General features: G+C 39.8%; 1 protein-coding gene across 4 annotated transcripts in view; it reads right to left on the reverse strand.

Annotated features, from left to right (window-relative positions):
• Positions 1 to 14,335, reverse strand: part of LOC140487885 (lysine-specific demethylase 4C-like) — a 427,159-nt gene that overhangs the window by 22,740 nt on the left and 390,084 nt on the right. The gene's annotated exons all lie outside the window — the stretch shown is intronic.

A 14,335-nucleotide genomic window follows, 5' to 3' on the forward strand; every position in this document is an offset into this window, starting at 1 on the left:
GGGAACAATTATACGGATTTCAGTTTTTAACATATAAATGTAAGATAATGCACCTTTTTGCAAACTATAAAAAACAAAGCTTTTAAAACTGACATCCCTGTGTGATTCTTTTCCTCTGCCACCTCCCCTTGATAGGCAATCTGCTTTATTTAATGTATGCATATTATAAATAAATGAGGAAAAATATTTAACAAAACCTGTCAATATAAAATTACATACAGTTTATTAGTGTCACATACTGTGCAATTAATTTGTAAAATGACACTTATGGAACATTTAATGGTTATGGAACATTTAAAATAGATTACAACCAAATCTGGTCTAATCTAAGGTTTCTATGCTATAAATCACGTTCTACCTCCAGTTTGGTTAACTATCTTTAAAGGTAATCAGCAAGTAATGATCCAAGTTACAATGTAGAGATACCAAAATCTCATTGCTTGAAATCACTGGAAAATAACAAAAATATTTTTAGAGAATAGGAATGGGAGAGGCTATGTAGCCCATTGAACCTGAATGTTTGGAAATGTTATCAGACTGCAACTTCTTTAAAAGAAAACCTGTTGTGTCTTAATGAATTTGTTGCACCATGAAAGCCCTGTCACATTACTGATAATGATTTAGGTATTGTACATAGAGGACCAGAGTTTGGAGGGGGATTTGGAAAGGCCATGAAATGAGAAGTTTTGATTAGTTCCTAGAAAATAAATGAGTACTTTTCTCAGCCATAGCAGGTGAATAAACAAAAAAGTTGCACAATTGGATAAGGAAACACAGATAGAGATGGTCTCCATACAATCATTTTCGAATTCTGGGTAGGAGCAAATATGCACACACGATAATCACTTCCTGCAATCCCCCTTTATCTCATCCATCCCATCTCTATTAACTGAGCTAATCTCTCCCAGAACTGAAAACACTTGCAAAACCTTATCTAAACTAACTTCATGCTCCAATCTGTTTTGAAATCACTTGGAGAAATAATTGCTTAATTACTGTTACTCCCTAAGGGGAGACACGGATTTCCATTGTCCTATCGAGAAAATCATTTTGTTGAACACTGGGAATTTTTGACAGCAGACAGACACACTTAGACTGTAAAGTACGATCATATGAAATAGGAGCTCGAGTAGGCCATCTGCCCTGGTCCATCTTTCAATAAAATCTGATCATGGCTCCAGCTCCACCTTACTGACAGCTTCCACACTCCTGGATTCCTTTGTAGATCATAAATCTGTCTTAAAAATGTTCAATGACCCAATTTCCATTTCTTACTTGGGTAGAAAATTTCAAAGGTTAACAACCCTCAGAGAAGAAATTCCTCCTCATCTTCAGCTTAAAGGGAGACCTCTTATTCAAAGACAGTATCCCAAACAGCTCAATCTTTCCTCAGTAAATGGCCCCTTCATCCCAGGAATCAGCCTACTGAATCTTTACTGAATTGCATAAAAAGCATTCTTCACTTAGCAAAAAGAGACCAAAGTTGCATGACATTTTAGCTTCGTCTCATCAATGTTAGAGTCAACAAGACTTTCCTATTTTTCACACACTATATAACCAAAGACTTCATAATTACTCGCTAAATCTACATGCAGACATTTTGCAATTTGTGTGCACACAATTACTCAGATTCCTCTGTATTGCGCCATTTTGCAATATTTATACAATTAAATAACAATATGCTATTCTATTCTTCCCATCAAACCACACACATACTTCATTTGACATTTTTTTCCCCACTCACTTGACCTATGTTCCTTTGCAGACTTTTTGATTCATCAGTACAACTTGCTTTCAATAACTACAATGGATTGTGTCCCTTATGTATGTCACTAATGCACATTGTAAATAGTTGAAACCCCAGCACTAATTCCTATTGCTGTTTGTCAGCCAGTAAATTGTCCACTTATTCTAATGCACTGTTCCACGTTAATCAGTCAATCTTTTATGCTCAATAACTTTTGGGGTCAGAAATGGATAGTGGGTGGGGAAAGGTTTGAAGTTTGAAACTGGGAAAGATCAGAGGGAAATGCTGTGATCATTGATGGGTGGGATGGCAGTTTCAGTGTTTGAGTGAAATTGGCTCTAATCTTGCAACATTTTCCTGTGGTACCTTATCACATTTTTTGGAAATCTAAATACACTGGATAGGTCGATAGGATAGTGAGGAAGGTGCTTGATTTGACTCCTTTTCTTAGTACATTGAGTATAGAAGCTGGGAGGTCATGTTGAGATTGTACAGGATATTGGTTAGGCCACTTTTGGAATACTGTGTTCAATTCTGGTCTCCCTCCTATCGGAGGGATGTTGTAAAACTTGAAAGGGTTCAATGTTCCCAGTATTGAAGGGATTGAGCTAGAGGGAGAGGCTGAATAGATTGGGGCTATTTTCTCTGGAGCGTTGGAAGCTGAGGGTTGACCTTCTGGAAGTTAATAAAATCATGAGGGGCATGGATATGGTGGGGGGAGGGGGTGGGGAGTCCAAAACTAGGGGGCATAGCTTTAAGGTGAGGGGGGAAAGACTTAAAAGGGACCTAAAAGGCAATATTTTCATGCAGATGGTGGTGTGGGTATGAAATGAGCTGCCAGAGGAAGTCGTGGAGGCTAGTACAATTATGTTTAAAAGGCATCTGGATGGGTATATGAATAGGAAGAGTTTAGAGGGATATGAGCCGAATGCTGGCAAACGGGACAAGATTTATTTAGGATAGCTGATCCGCATGGATGGTTTGGCTTAGAGATCTGTTTCTGTGCTGTATATATCTATGACTACATTCATTGATCCTCTTATTTACTCTGCTTGTCACATCCTCAAAGAACTCATCAGTTTTATTCAAAGGCGAAGCATGATGGGCCAAATAACCTCCACTCCTAATGCACCTCTAATAAAGTTACCAAACATGATTTTCCTTTCATAAACTGGTGACTGCCTAATAATATTATGATCTTCTAAGAGACCTGCTATTACTTTCTTAATAATGCATTCTAGAATTCTCCCAACAACTGATGTCGGGCTGACTGGCTTAGTTGCCTGCTTTCTGTCTCCCTCCTTTCTTGAATAGGAACGTGACATTGGTGGTTTTCTAATGCACTGAGACCTTTTCAGAAATCAGACAATTTTGCAAGCTTATCGGTGAAAGTGCCAAATTCATGGTCCAGTCTAGCCAGTGACCACAGAATCTCAGATTGTTATGGCAGTGGCAAAGTCTAATCTATTATGTCTGCATTTTCTGAAATGAGCATCATGATTTAGTGCGATTTCTTGCTCTTTCCCAGCAATTCTTCACAATGTTTATATTTAAATAATCACCTCATGCCCTCTTGAATATCTCAAATGAACCTCTCTACATCACATTTCATTTTTTACATATTTCATTTCATACCTTAATTACTCACTGTATAAAAAAAGCTTTTCTCACATTACATTTTGTTTTGCAACTCACTTTACACCTGTTCCCTCCTCTTCTTCTTTGCCAGGCTCAGTCTAGACCTCTCATGATTTTGAAAACTATCAAATCTCCTCTTCGTCTTCTCCTCTCCAAGGAAAACAGTGCAACCTCTTTAATCCATGTTCATAAATAAAGTTTCTCATCCCTGAAACAATTGTTGTAAACCTCCTCTGCACTCTCTTCAATGTTATCCCATCCTTCCTAAATTGTGGTTCCCAGACTGTGGACAATACTTCAGCAAGTCTAACTAATGCCTTATATAGGTTCAGCACAACCTCCCTAAATCTTGTACCTTATGTCGCTATAATGCTCTTGTACTCCATAACTCCCAGGATATTGTAAGCCTTGTTAACCACTCTCTCATCTGTCCTGCCACCTTGACTGATTTATACAAATGTATCCAGATCTCTCTGCTCCTGCTTATCCTTAAGAGTAGTCTCCTTTATTTTATACCATCGCTCCAGATTTTTGTTAACAGAATGTATCCTATCACCCTTCTTGACATTGAACTTCACCTGCCACCTATTCATCCATTCAACAAATTGTACATTATCCTCCTCATAAAATATGGAAGCATTGCCAAGTATTGTGCGCAAATTTTGAAATTGTCCCTTGCAAACCAATATCCAGATCATTACTATAAATCAGGAAAATATAGAGGAACTCCATAGCAAACATTCTTCTAGCATGAAAACAATTCACTAACCACTGCACTTCTTTTCCTTTACCCAGCCAATATTCACATTACTGTTGTCTCTTTTCCTGACCCATAACTTTTCTCACAGATTTGTTGTAATACACCGTATCAAACATCTACAATGCCGGCAAGACAGATCCCATGCATTCGTCAGCAAAGGCACATTAGAAACACTGTAGGTCACCAAAACTTGGTCCCCTTAATCCTTTACTTTTGAAAATCAAGCTTCAGAACTCTCATTAGCCATCCTATCAACAAAGTGCCTCAACAACTGCTTACATTCAGGAAGTTCAACCTCATCCTTAAGGGTGTGCCCCATTGGATTCCTGAGACATCCCTCCCATATCATAAGCATAATTTCAACTTTTTCACAGATCGTTAGCTTCATTCTGCTGATACTATGTCCTAGGGTTGCTCTGAGCACCAATATTTCTCAATTACACCAAGGTCCCACTCTCAGTAAATTCGCAATGCTTTCCATGAATCTCTCCTGTCCATCAGCCTGGAGCTGACTAACAGCAGCAAATTTTGACAGAAGCTACTTCTTTACTTTCAAACTGCAACAAACCTCTATCAGCAAACATTCAGATAAGTTGAAAGCAGAAAACCTTAAGATCTTCCCAACTACATGACAACACAGGGACAAAGTGAGGACTGCAGATGCTAGCTATCAGAGTAGAGAGTGTGGTGCTGAAAAAGCACAGCAGGTCAGGCAGCATCTGGGGAGCAGCAGAATCATGTTTCAGGCAAAAGCCCTTCATCAGGATTCTCCAGCTCCTCAGACCTGCTGTGCTTTTCCAGCACCACACTCTCCATGACAACACAGACTGCTCGGCTTTGTTTCACCTAACCTTTATGATTTAATACCCGCATTTACAATTTCTTCTCTGATCTGAAGTAGGATCTGAAGCTTTCCAGCCTTTCAAAATGCACTAAACATTTTTAAACTAACTTTTGTTCAAACTCCAAAACAATCTCCTCTATTTTAATTCTTTTAAACAAACATGAGTAACCCCTTAAAGCCACTTAAATGAACTGCACTTCAAGGTGATTCAATTGCATGTATACCATTTTCTACTGTTAAACTTTAATTCCTAAAGCAGAAAATGATGTACTAAAACAGTTGAAGTATGCACTAAATATTTACAGTACTATCCACTACCTCTTCCACCCTCTTTGAGGTTGCAAGCACAGACGGAGCTTTTAATTCAAAGTATTAGGTCTGCAAATATAATATCAGTTCAAGCTCAAGACTGAAGTCAGAGTATAAACATTAATGACAGTGGTTAACAATGCAAAAGCCTTTGCCCCTGTACTTTACCAGGGTCTTCGAATGTACAATCAAGAAATGATTTGCCTCGAACTCCATGGAATTTTAATGCCTTCACATGCATATGTTTCCCAGTCCTTCACACCCTCCCACAGAAGTTAGCTTGTTTGACAGGCTCAGCTGTCTGTCATGTGGAAAATTTACCAAGAAATGCCACATCCCAGAAATGTCTGGTGTTTTTTTTAAAAGTAAACACTGTGTGGCAGATAGAGAGAGAGTGTGATCAAAGACAGATCTTGGTATGGGGGAAGAGTAAGCAAGAGATTAGAGATTGGGTAAAACTGGTTAGAGGGAATGATGATTGGATACATGGATAAAGAGAGTTAAGGGAGGTTTAGGTCTTTGTTGGGACTGGAGCATTCAGGGACAGCACAGGGAGTATGGAAGGGGAAGCAGAGAAAATTTGAATGTGGAGGTAAGGGGTTGGGGTGAGATTGGGGTAAATTCTGCATTTGTAGTGGGGTGGATGGAGATTAGTAATTGTGTTGCAAAATAGAGTCAGAGTTATTAAGCTATACAACACGAAAACAGACACTTCTGTCCAACTCATCCATGCCAACCAGATAGCCAAACTTAATCTAGTCCCATTTGACAGTATTTAGCCCACATCACTCTAAATTCTTAGTTTTCATTTACCCAGCCAGATGCCTTCTAAGCTAGCATCCACCTCTTCCACTGGCAGCTCATTCCATATACCCATAACCGTCTGTGTAAAAAAGTTGCTCCTGAGATGCATTTTAAAACTTTCCCCTCTCACTTAAACTTATGCTCTCTAGTTTTAGATTCCACTATCCTGGGGATTGTAAAGTGATGAGTGATTATAAAGAAAGGATCAATGATCACGTGTTGAGTTATTTGGTGTTGGGAAATCTGCACAGTACAGTACAGAAGAGCTGGAACACAGCCATTTGAAGCTTTGTATCTGCTTCACCATTCCATAAGATTGTGTCAGACCTGATTATGGTCTCAGTTCCATTTTTCTGCCTGCCTTGAATGACAGCCTGCCTCAACAACCTTCAGGAGGAGAATTCCCAATTCTAATGACACTTGGGAAAAAAAAACTCTTAACATCTATCAAACCATGTCCCATAGTTTGAGTGACCCCAAAAAGATGAAACATTCTTAGTGGGCGGCACGGTGGCACAGTGGTTAGCACTGCTGCCTCACAGCGCCAGAGACCCGGGTTCAATTCCCGCCTCAGGCGACTGACTGTGTGGAGTTTGCACGTTCTCCCCGTGTCTGCGTGGGTTTCCTCCGGGTGCTCCGGTTTCCTCCCACAGCCCAAAGATGTGCAGGTCAGGTGAATTGGCCATGCTAAATTGCCCATAGTGTTAGGTAAGGAGTAGATGTAGGGGTATGGGTGGGTTGCGCTTCGGCGGGGCGGTGTGGACTTGTTGGGCCGAAGGGCCTGTTTCCACACTGTAAGTAATCTAATCTAATCTAATTCTGTTGGTATTTGCCCTATCCATATGCCTCAAGATCTTACATGGTTCAAAAAGATCATCTCTCATTCTTCTAAACTTCTGTTCAACCTTAACTCTTCAGAAAAGCCCTTCATCCAAGGAACGAGTCAACTGAATTCTCTCCGGACTCCTTTTTATTACTATTATATCTCTTCTTTCAAACAGGGAGACCAAAACTGGATATGGTGTTTCAGGTGTGATTGCACCAATGTTCCATACAATGGAAGTAGAGTCTCTTCACTTTTTGTTTCTATTCTACTTGCAATAAACAACAACATTCCATTTTCCTTTCTCATCACCTGCTGTACTTGCATACTGGCTTTATGTGATTCATTTATCAGATACTTAGATCTCTTTAGGTTAGTTGTGTGTTTCCTGGGGAACATTATGGAGTTGAGGACAGTATTTGCAAATTAGTGGACTTTAAGGAAATATTTCTTATGTTCTTGATCCTTAAGCTGTGCTTTAAAAGGCACTTACTTGATGGATCAGGAACTTACTGTCTCCTTTTAAACATGTGGATTGTCCGAATCCTTGAAAGTGAATTGGTTACCCTCTCCTTCAAAATAGAAGTCGTTTTTTCTTTTACATTTTTTCAATGGATGTTGGTGATATTGCAAAACCATTTGTTGTCCATTCCTAATTACCCTTGAATTAAGTCAACCATTTTAGAGAGCAGGCCAAACTAAGTCAGAATATCTTCCCACTGAGCTGGGTTTTTTAAAGACAAGTAATAATAGTTTCATGGTCACTATTTTATAGACTAGCTTTCGGTTACAAACTTATCAATCATTGATCTTAAATTCCACCAACTGCCACAATGGGATTTGAACCTAAGTTCCAAGGGTATTAGCCTGGGCCTCTGGATTAATAGTACAACAACTTTATCATTACAGTACCATCACCTCCTGGGGATGAGGTGGGTGGAGTTACTACTTCAGATTTTTAACATACTAAACTTTTCACTTTCACCATAACACCTGCTTTGGCAGTTACAACTACAGTCTTTGGATCAAAGCTTTCATCTTATAAGTAGATCCACAGATAGATAGCAAATTAATTTTCAACTTGATAAAGCATGACGAAGAAGCATAGTGATTAGTCCCAGAAAGTGCATTCAACATTTGAGTTAAATCTGATAAAACTTAAAAACAAGTGACCTCACTATTCAGGAGAGAGACTTTGTGATGTATACCTCAGGGACTGCAGCATTTCAAGAAGGCAGCTCACCACTATTTTCTCAAGACAATAAATGCTGGCATAGACAGCTATACCAATGTTCCATAAATGAAAATAAAATGTATGTTAATTGATAAAACTTCCCTGCCTACCCACTTTGCAAAAAACAATTGCTTTATCATTAACTCAGTACATGGTAGACAAATACTGCTTTGACATTTTCTGATTTTCAAAAAAGATCTGAAAACTTTTCCAATATCAATATTTCGCTTTATGTTTGACCTTCCAATAATAACCATTTAATTACTTAATTAATCTATGTCATTGTTTATTCAGTTGATTTCATCTCTTTAAGAATCTAAACTCAGAAAAAAAAACTCAAATTAAAATGGTCCTTTATATGCTGCAATAATGAGGAAAAATGTCTTAGAAGGCTCTTCAAAAGAAGACATTTGGGGAGAACTGAGAAATAAAAACGGGGTGATCACTTCACTGAGATTATATTAAACGTGATACAGTAGCAGATATACAGGCAAATCAGAGAGAGATGCAAGAGGATTAGGATTATAGTAGTAGGGGATTTTAACTTTGCTAACATTAACTGGGATTGCCACAGTGTGAAAGCATTTGACAAGGTAGAATATTTAGAGTGTACCCAGGAGAGCTTTTCACGGCAGCATGCCATTCATGTTATTAGAGATGGGGCAGTGCTAGGATCTGCAAACATGGACTGGGTGCAACTACTTTCAGGTAAGTCTACATTTGGAAAATGGGCACCTTTTAAAAATAGCATAGTGCGAGTTCAGGGCCAGTGAGTTCCTCTAAGAGAGAAGGGCAGGGACTGCAAGTCCAGGGAATGTTGGATGTCAAGGGATATTGAGAGCTTAACAAAGAAAGAGAAGGAAACACATGTTAAGAAATGTGCGGTAAAAACAGGGGACACCGTTTGGAAGTATAGAGTGTGCGTGTGTGTGCGTGCGTGCGTGCGTACGTGTGAATGCTTTAAAAAATAAACTAGGAGGGCAAAGAGGGGCCATACAATATCTTTGGCAGACAAGGTTAAGGAAACTTCAAAGCATTTTGTAAGCGTTTTAACAGCAAAATAATTACCAGGGAAAAGGGTGGGGGCCATTAGAGACCAAAGGGGAAATCTGTACACGGAGCCAAAGGTGAGGTCATAGAGTCATAGAGATGTACAGCGTGGAAACAGACCCTTTGGTCCAACCCATCCATGCCGACCAGATATCCCGACCCAATCTAGTCCCACCTGGCCCATATCCCTCCAAACCCTTCCAATTCATATACCCATCCAAATGCCTCTTAAATGTTGCAATTGTACCAGCCTCCACCACATCCTCTGGGAGCTCATTCCATACACGTACCACCCTCTGCGTGAAAAAGTTACCCCTTAGGTCTCTTTTATATCTTTCCCCTCTCACCCTAAACCTATGCCCTCTAGTTCTGGACTCCCCAATCCCAGGGAAAAGACTTTGCCTATTTATCCTATCCATGCCCCTCATAATTTTGAAAACCTCTAAAAGGTCACCCCTTAGCCTCCGACGCTCCAGGGAAAACAGCCCCAGCCTGTTCAGCCTCTTCCTGTAGCTCAAATCCTCCAACCCTGGCAACATCCTTGTAAATCTTTTCTGAACCCTTTCAAGTTTTACAACATCTTTCCGATAGGAAGGATATCAGAATTGCACGCAATATTCCAACAGTGACCTGACCAATGTCCTGTACAGCCGCAACATGACCTCCCAACTCCTGTACTCAATACTCTGACCTATAAAGGAAAGCATACCAAACGCCTTCTTCACTATCCTATCTTCCTGCAACTCCCCTTTTAAGAAGCTATGAACCTGCACTGCAATGTCTCTTTGTTCAGCAACACTCCCTAGGACCTTACCATTAAGTGTATAAGTCCTGCTAAGATTTGCTTTCCCAAAATGCAGCACCTCGCATTTATCTGAATTAAACTCCATCTGCCACTTCTCAGCCCATTGGCCCATCTGGTCCAGATCCTGTTTTAATCTGAGGTAACCCTCTTCGCTGTCCACTACATCTCCAATTTTGGTGTCATCTGCAAACTTACCAACTGTACCTCTTATGCTCGCATCCAAATCATTTATGTAAATGACAAAAAGTAGAGGGCCAGCACCGATCCTTGTGGCACTCCACTGGTCACAGGCCTCTAGTCTGAAAAACAACCCTCCACCACCACCCTCTGTCTTCTACCTTTGAGCCAGTTCTGTATCCAAATGGCTAGTTCTTCTTGTATTCAAGAGATCTAACCTTGCTAATCAGTCTCCCATGGGGAACCTTGTCGAATGCCTTACTGAAGTCCATATAGATCACATCTACTGCTCTGCCCTCATCAATCCTCTTTGTTACTTCTTCAAAAAACTCAATCAAGTTTGTGAGACATGATTTCCCACGCACAAAGCCATGTTGACTATCCCGAATCAGTCCTTGCCTTTCCAAATACATGTACATCCTGTCCCTCAGGATTCCCTCCAATAACTTGCCCACCACCAAGGTCAGGCTCTGAAATGAATATTTCTCATCTGTATTCACAAAGTAGAAAGACATTATAGCTGGAGATTTCAGTTGAGATAGTGATGCTCTACGACATGTTAAGACTATTAAAGAGGAAGTATTAGATATTCTAGTGGGCACAAAGAATTAGTTAATTTGGTGTTTGTCGATCGGTGTAGACATGGTGGGCCTGAGAATTCTGTTTCTATTCTGCACGGCTCTACGGCCTTCGATTATATATTTTGTCAAACGTTAAGAACATTTATTATCCTTCCACAGCAAGATAAATAGCTGAAACCTGATGAAGTCTGTTGTAGGTGCCCATTGTGAATGAGACAAAATGGCTGCTTGTATTTTTTTTAAACTGATGCAAAATGTTGGAAGAAAATTGTAGCTAATGCAGCATTTCATGTAGCTCAAATCATGGTCTTCACAGACAGACAACAAAATACCAAAGTGTTAGTGAGAATGGGGCTAGAATACAGACTGTATGCATCTGGTAAGACATGTCAGATGTAAACCATCTGATTTGAAATTTCCAATTTTTATATGAAAATAGAAAAGAAAAGCTTGACTCACCTTGGATGAAGCCTTTTCAATAATTATAATTACATATTAGAATGGACATATATATTCATACAATAATAGTAGTTGAATGTATTAGACACTTGAAATTTTAATTTGATTTCTGTAGGCAGTCTTAGAGACTGGTTTCTTCGACACTCTTAGAGAACTTTGATAAGGGTACCAGCAAGGAGCTGGCAAATAATAAATGTGGTCCATAAGATGTATTGTAGGAGCACAAGGACAGATGATGGGGGTCTGGCAAATATCACAAGATGATGAGAGGACCCAGGTTGATCATGAAGTTGTCCATCATTGACTGCATATTCACAGGATTGGATGTACAGGTCAGAAGGAGTGTGGCAAGCACTAACCTCAATGTTACATGTAACCATTGTAATGCAGTGTGTATAAAGATGGTGCACTTTGTTGGGAAAGGTAAAGTGTCCTAGAGACCACTCCCACGCTGTATGGTAGGAGCTCCGGATAAAGAGTGATTTATGCTCCTGAACACAGGTCTCAGACTTCTCTTTAAAATCCCTCTCCAACATAGCCCTAAATTCAGTTTATGACAAACTGAGTCAGGAATAAATCAAGGAATTATTCAATGCAAATATGATTAAAAGAAGAATGTATTTTTGGTTGTATAGGGCTTTAATCTGGCAAGGCATTGTACCATCATTACCCACCCAATATGTTGGGTGAGATGCTAAATGTTTATCAAGTTCTTCCCACAGAAAAACAATAATTCGAAAGGTTACCCTCACCTACCTTTCACTGTCACATTATAGAGGGATACGAGCAGAAACTACTGCAAATTGATGCCATAATATATTCAAGCAGACAGATTTTTAAAAATTGAACAATCTAATCCTGAGCAAAATTGAAATTGCAAGCGAACAAGATAGAGAGCCACAGAAAACACAATAAGTTGAAGACGTGTCCAACATATTGGCAGAATAATATCACTGTTTGAAACATCTACTAAATCATAAAATGTTGAGAACATTGCAACAGTCTAACTCAAAAAAGAATGAAAAATTCTTTGTCAGGCTTTAATGAATGTCCCATTTTAAAAACATCAAACAGCAGCTGTTGTGCCTGTTGGCAACATTGTGGATTGGCATGAACAAAATATCATATGACTATCAGGAAAAACTACTGCTAAACCTACTAATGAAAGCCAGCATACATTACAAAAACATTACCGGATGCCAGTTCAAAAAGCCAGAATCAAAATCTCCCCAGGGAGTGGAGAAAGCTAAACTAAAACTCGCTAACATCTCGCATACCAAGAGGGCACTGTTGGTATGATCAGCAAGTTTGCAGATGACACGAAAATTGGTGGAGTAGCAGAAAGCATAAGGGACTGTCAAAGAATACAGGAGAATATAGATAGATTGGAGAGTAGGGCAGAGAAGTGGCAGATGGCATTCAATCCAGGCAAATGTGAGGTGATGCATTTTGGGAAGTCTAATTCTAGAGCGAATTATACAGTGAACAGAAGAGCCTTGGGAAAAGTTAATGGGCAGAGAGATCTGGGAGTGCAGGTCCATTGTACCCTGAAGGTTGCTGCACAGGTGGATAGAATGGGCAAGGCGGCATACATCGGACAGGGTATTGAGTATAAGAGCTGGCAGGTTATGTCAAAATTGTACACGACATTGATTTGGCTACATCTAGAACACTGTGTACAGTTCTGGTCGGCACATTTCCAAAAGGATGCGGACGCTTTGGAGAGGGTGCAGAGAAGGTTTACGAGAATGTTGCCTGGTATGAAAGATGCTAGCTATGAAGAGAGGTTGAGTAGGTTAGGTTTATTTTCATTAGAAAAATGGAGAATGAGAGGGGACCTGTTTGAGGTCTACAAAATCATGAAGGGTATAGACAGGGTAGCTAGAGATAAGCTTTTTCCCCCAGAGTGAATGATTCAATAACGAGAGGTCATGCTTTCAGATGAGAGGTGAAAATTTAAGGTGGACACAAGCGGCAAGTACCTTACATAGAGGGTGGTGGGTGTCTGGAACACATTGCCAGAAAAGGTAGTAGAGGCAGTCACGGCAGATTCATTCAAGATGCATCTAGACAGATGCATAAGTAGGTGGGGAGCAGAGGGATACAGATGCTTAGGAATTGGGCGCTAGGTTGAGACAGTGATTTGGATCAGTTCAGGCTTGGAGGACCGAAGGGCCTGTTCCTGGACTGTAAGTTTTATTTGTTCTTTGTTTTTATCTAAACTTTTCATGAAATGATCATTGAGTCAGTTACCATGGCAAAAGAGTAGCCAATGCTAATTTGTGTTCTGGCCTAAATTCCTGTCCTGCATTATGTTTCCTTGAAGCAATATCCATTGAGTGTAATGGCAGTGGCACTTTCAGATTCAATATCCAGTCGAGGTTTGTGCCTTGTTGCAGAAACTTAATTACTACTTGGATTGGCCAGAAAGAAGAGAAATGACAGACCTGAAAATACTTTCTGTCCAAAACGAGAACAAATTATTGAAATTTTTGAGAAGATTCGTAGCTCAGGTTGATGGCAAGTCTGTAAGTTAGCTTGCTGTGCTTTAAGGTTTGTTTTCAGACCTTTCATCACCATACGAGATAACATCATCCGTGAGAGTCTCTGGTGAAGCGCTGTTGTTATGTCCCACCTCTCTATTGAGAGGTGTTGGTTTCTTAAGGTGGGTGATGTCATTTCTTCTAAGCCATGCTTTGAACTGATAATCTACGTTGACCTTTCAGTCCAGTGTGTCTTGTTAGTAGCCTTTTCTAGCAAGGTGCTGAACTGTTAGACCGTGCACCCACTCATTTCGACAAAAAGATCCCACTTTTCTAAAGGGGAGTCGGGCCAGAATATATTTACTTTGCAATAAACTTCTACCAGAAACTGTATAAATAGACATTATGCTCATTGTTGTCTGCAAGACTATGTTCTGTGCTAACTGAATGCGACATTTGCGCACAAAATAACAGCTACCACATTATCAACTGGCTTCAAAGTACTTTTTGATTTTACATTTTGTCTCAACCATGAGAAAAATATTCTGTAGCCATCAGCACTTCACCATCCACTTCCATATTTTCCCAAAGACATAGTTTGCTCACTGTGCACAATCAGTG

The sequence above is a fragment of the Chiloscyllium punctatum genome, chromosome 2 (genome assembly GCF_047496795.1).
Source record: "Chiloscyllium punctatum isolate Juve2018m chromosome 2, sChiPun1.3, whole genome shotgun sequence".
In the NCBI taxonomy this organism is placed as follows: Eukaryota; Metazoa; Chordata; class Chondrichthyes; order Orectolobiformes; family Hemiscylliidae; genus Chiloscyllium; species Chiloscyllium punctatum.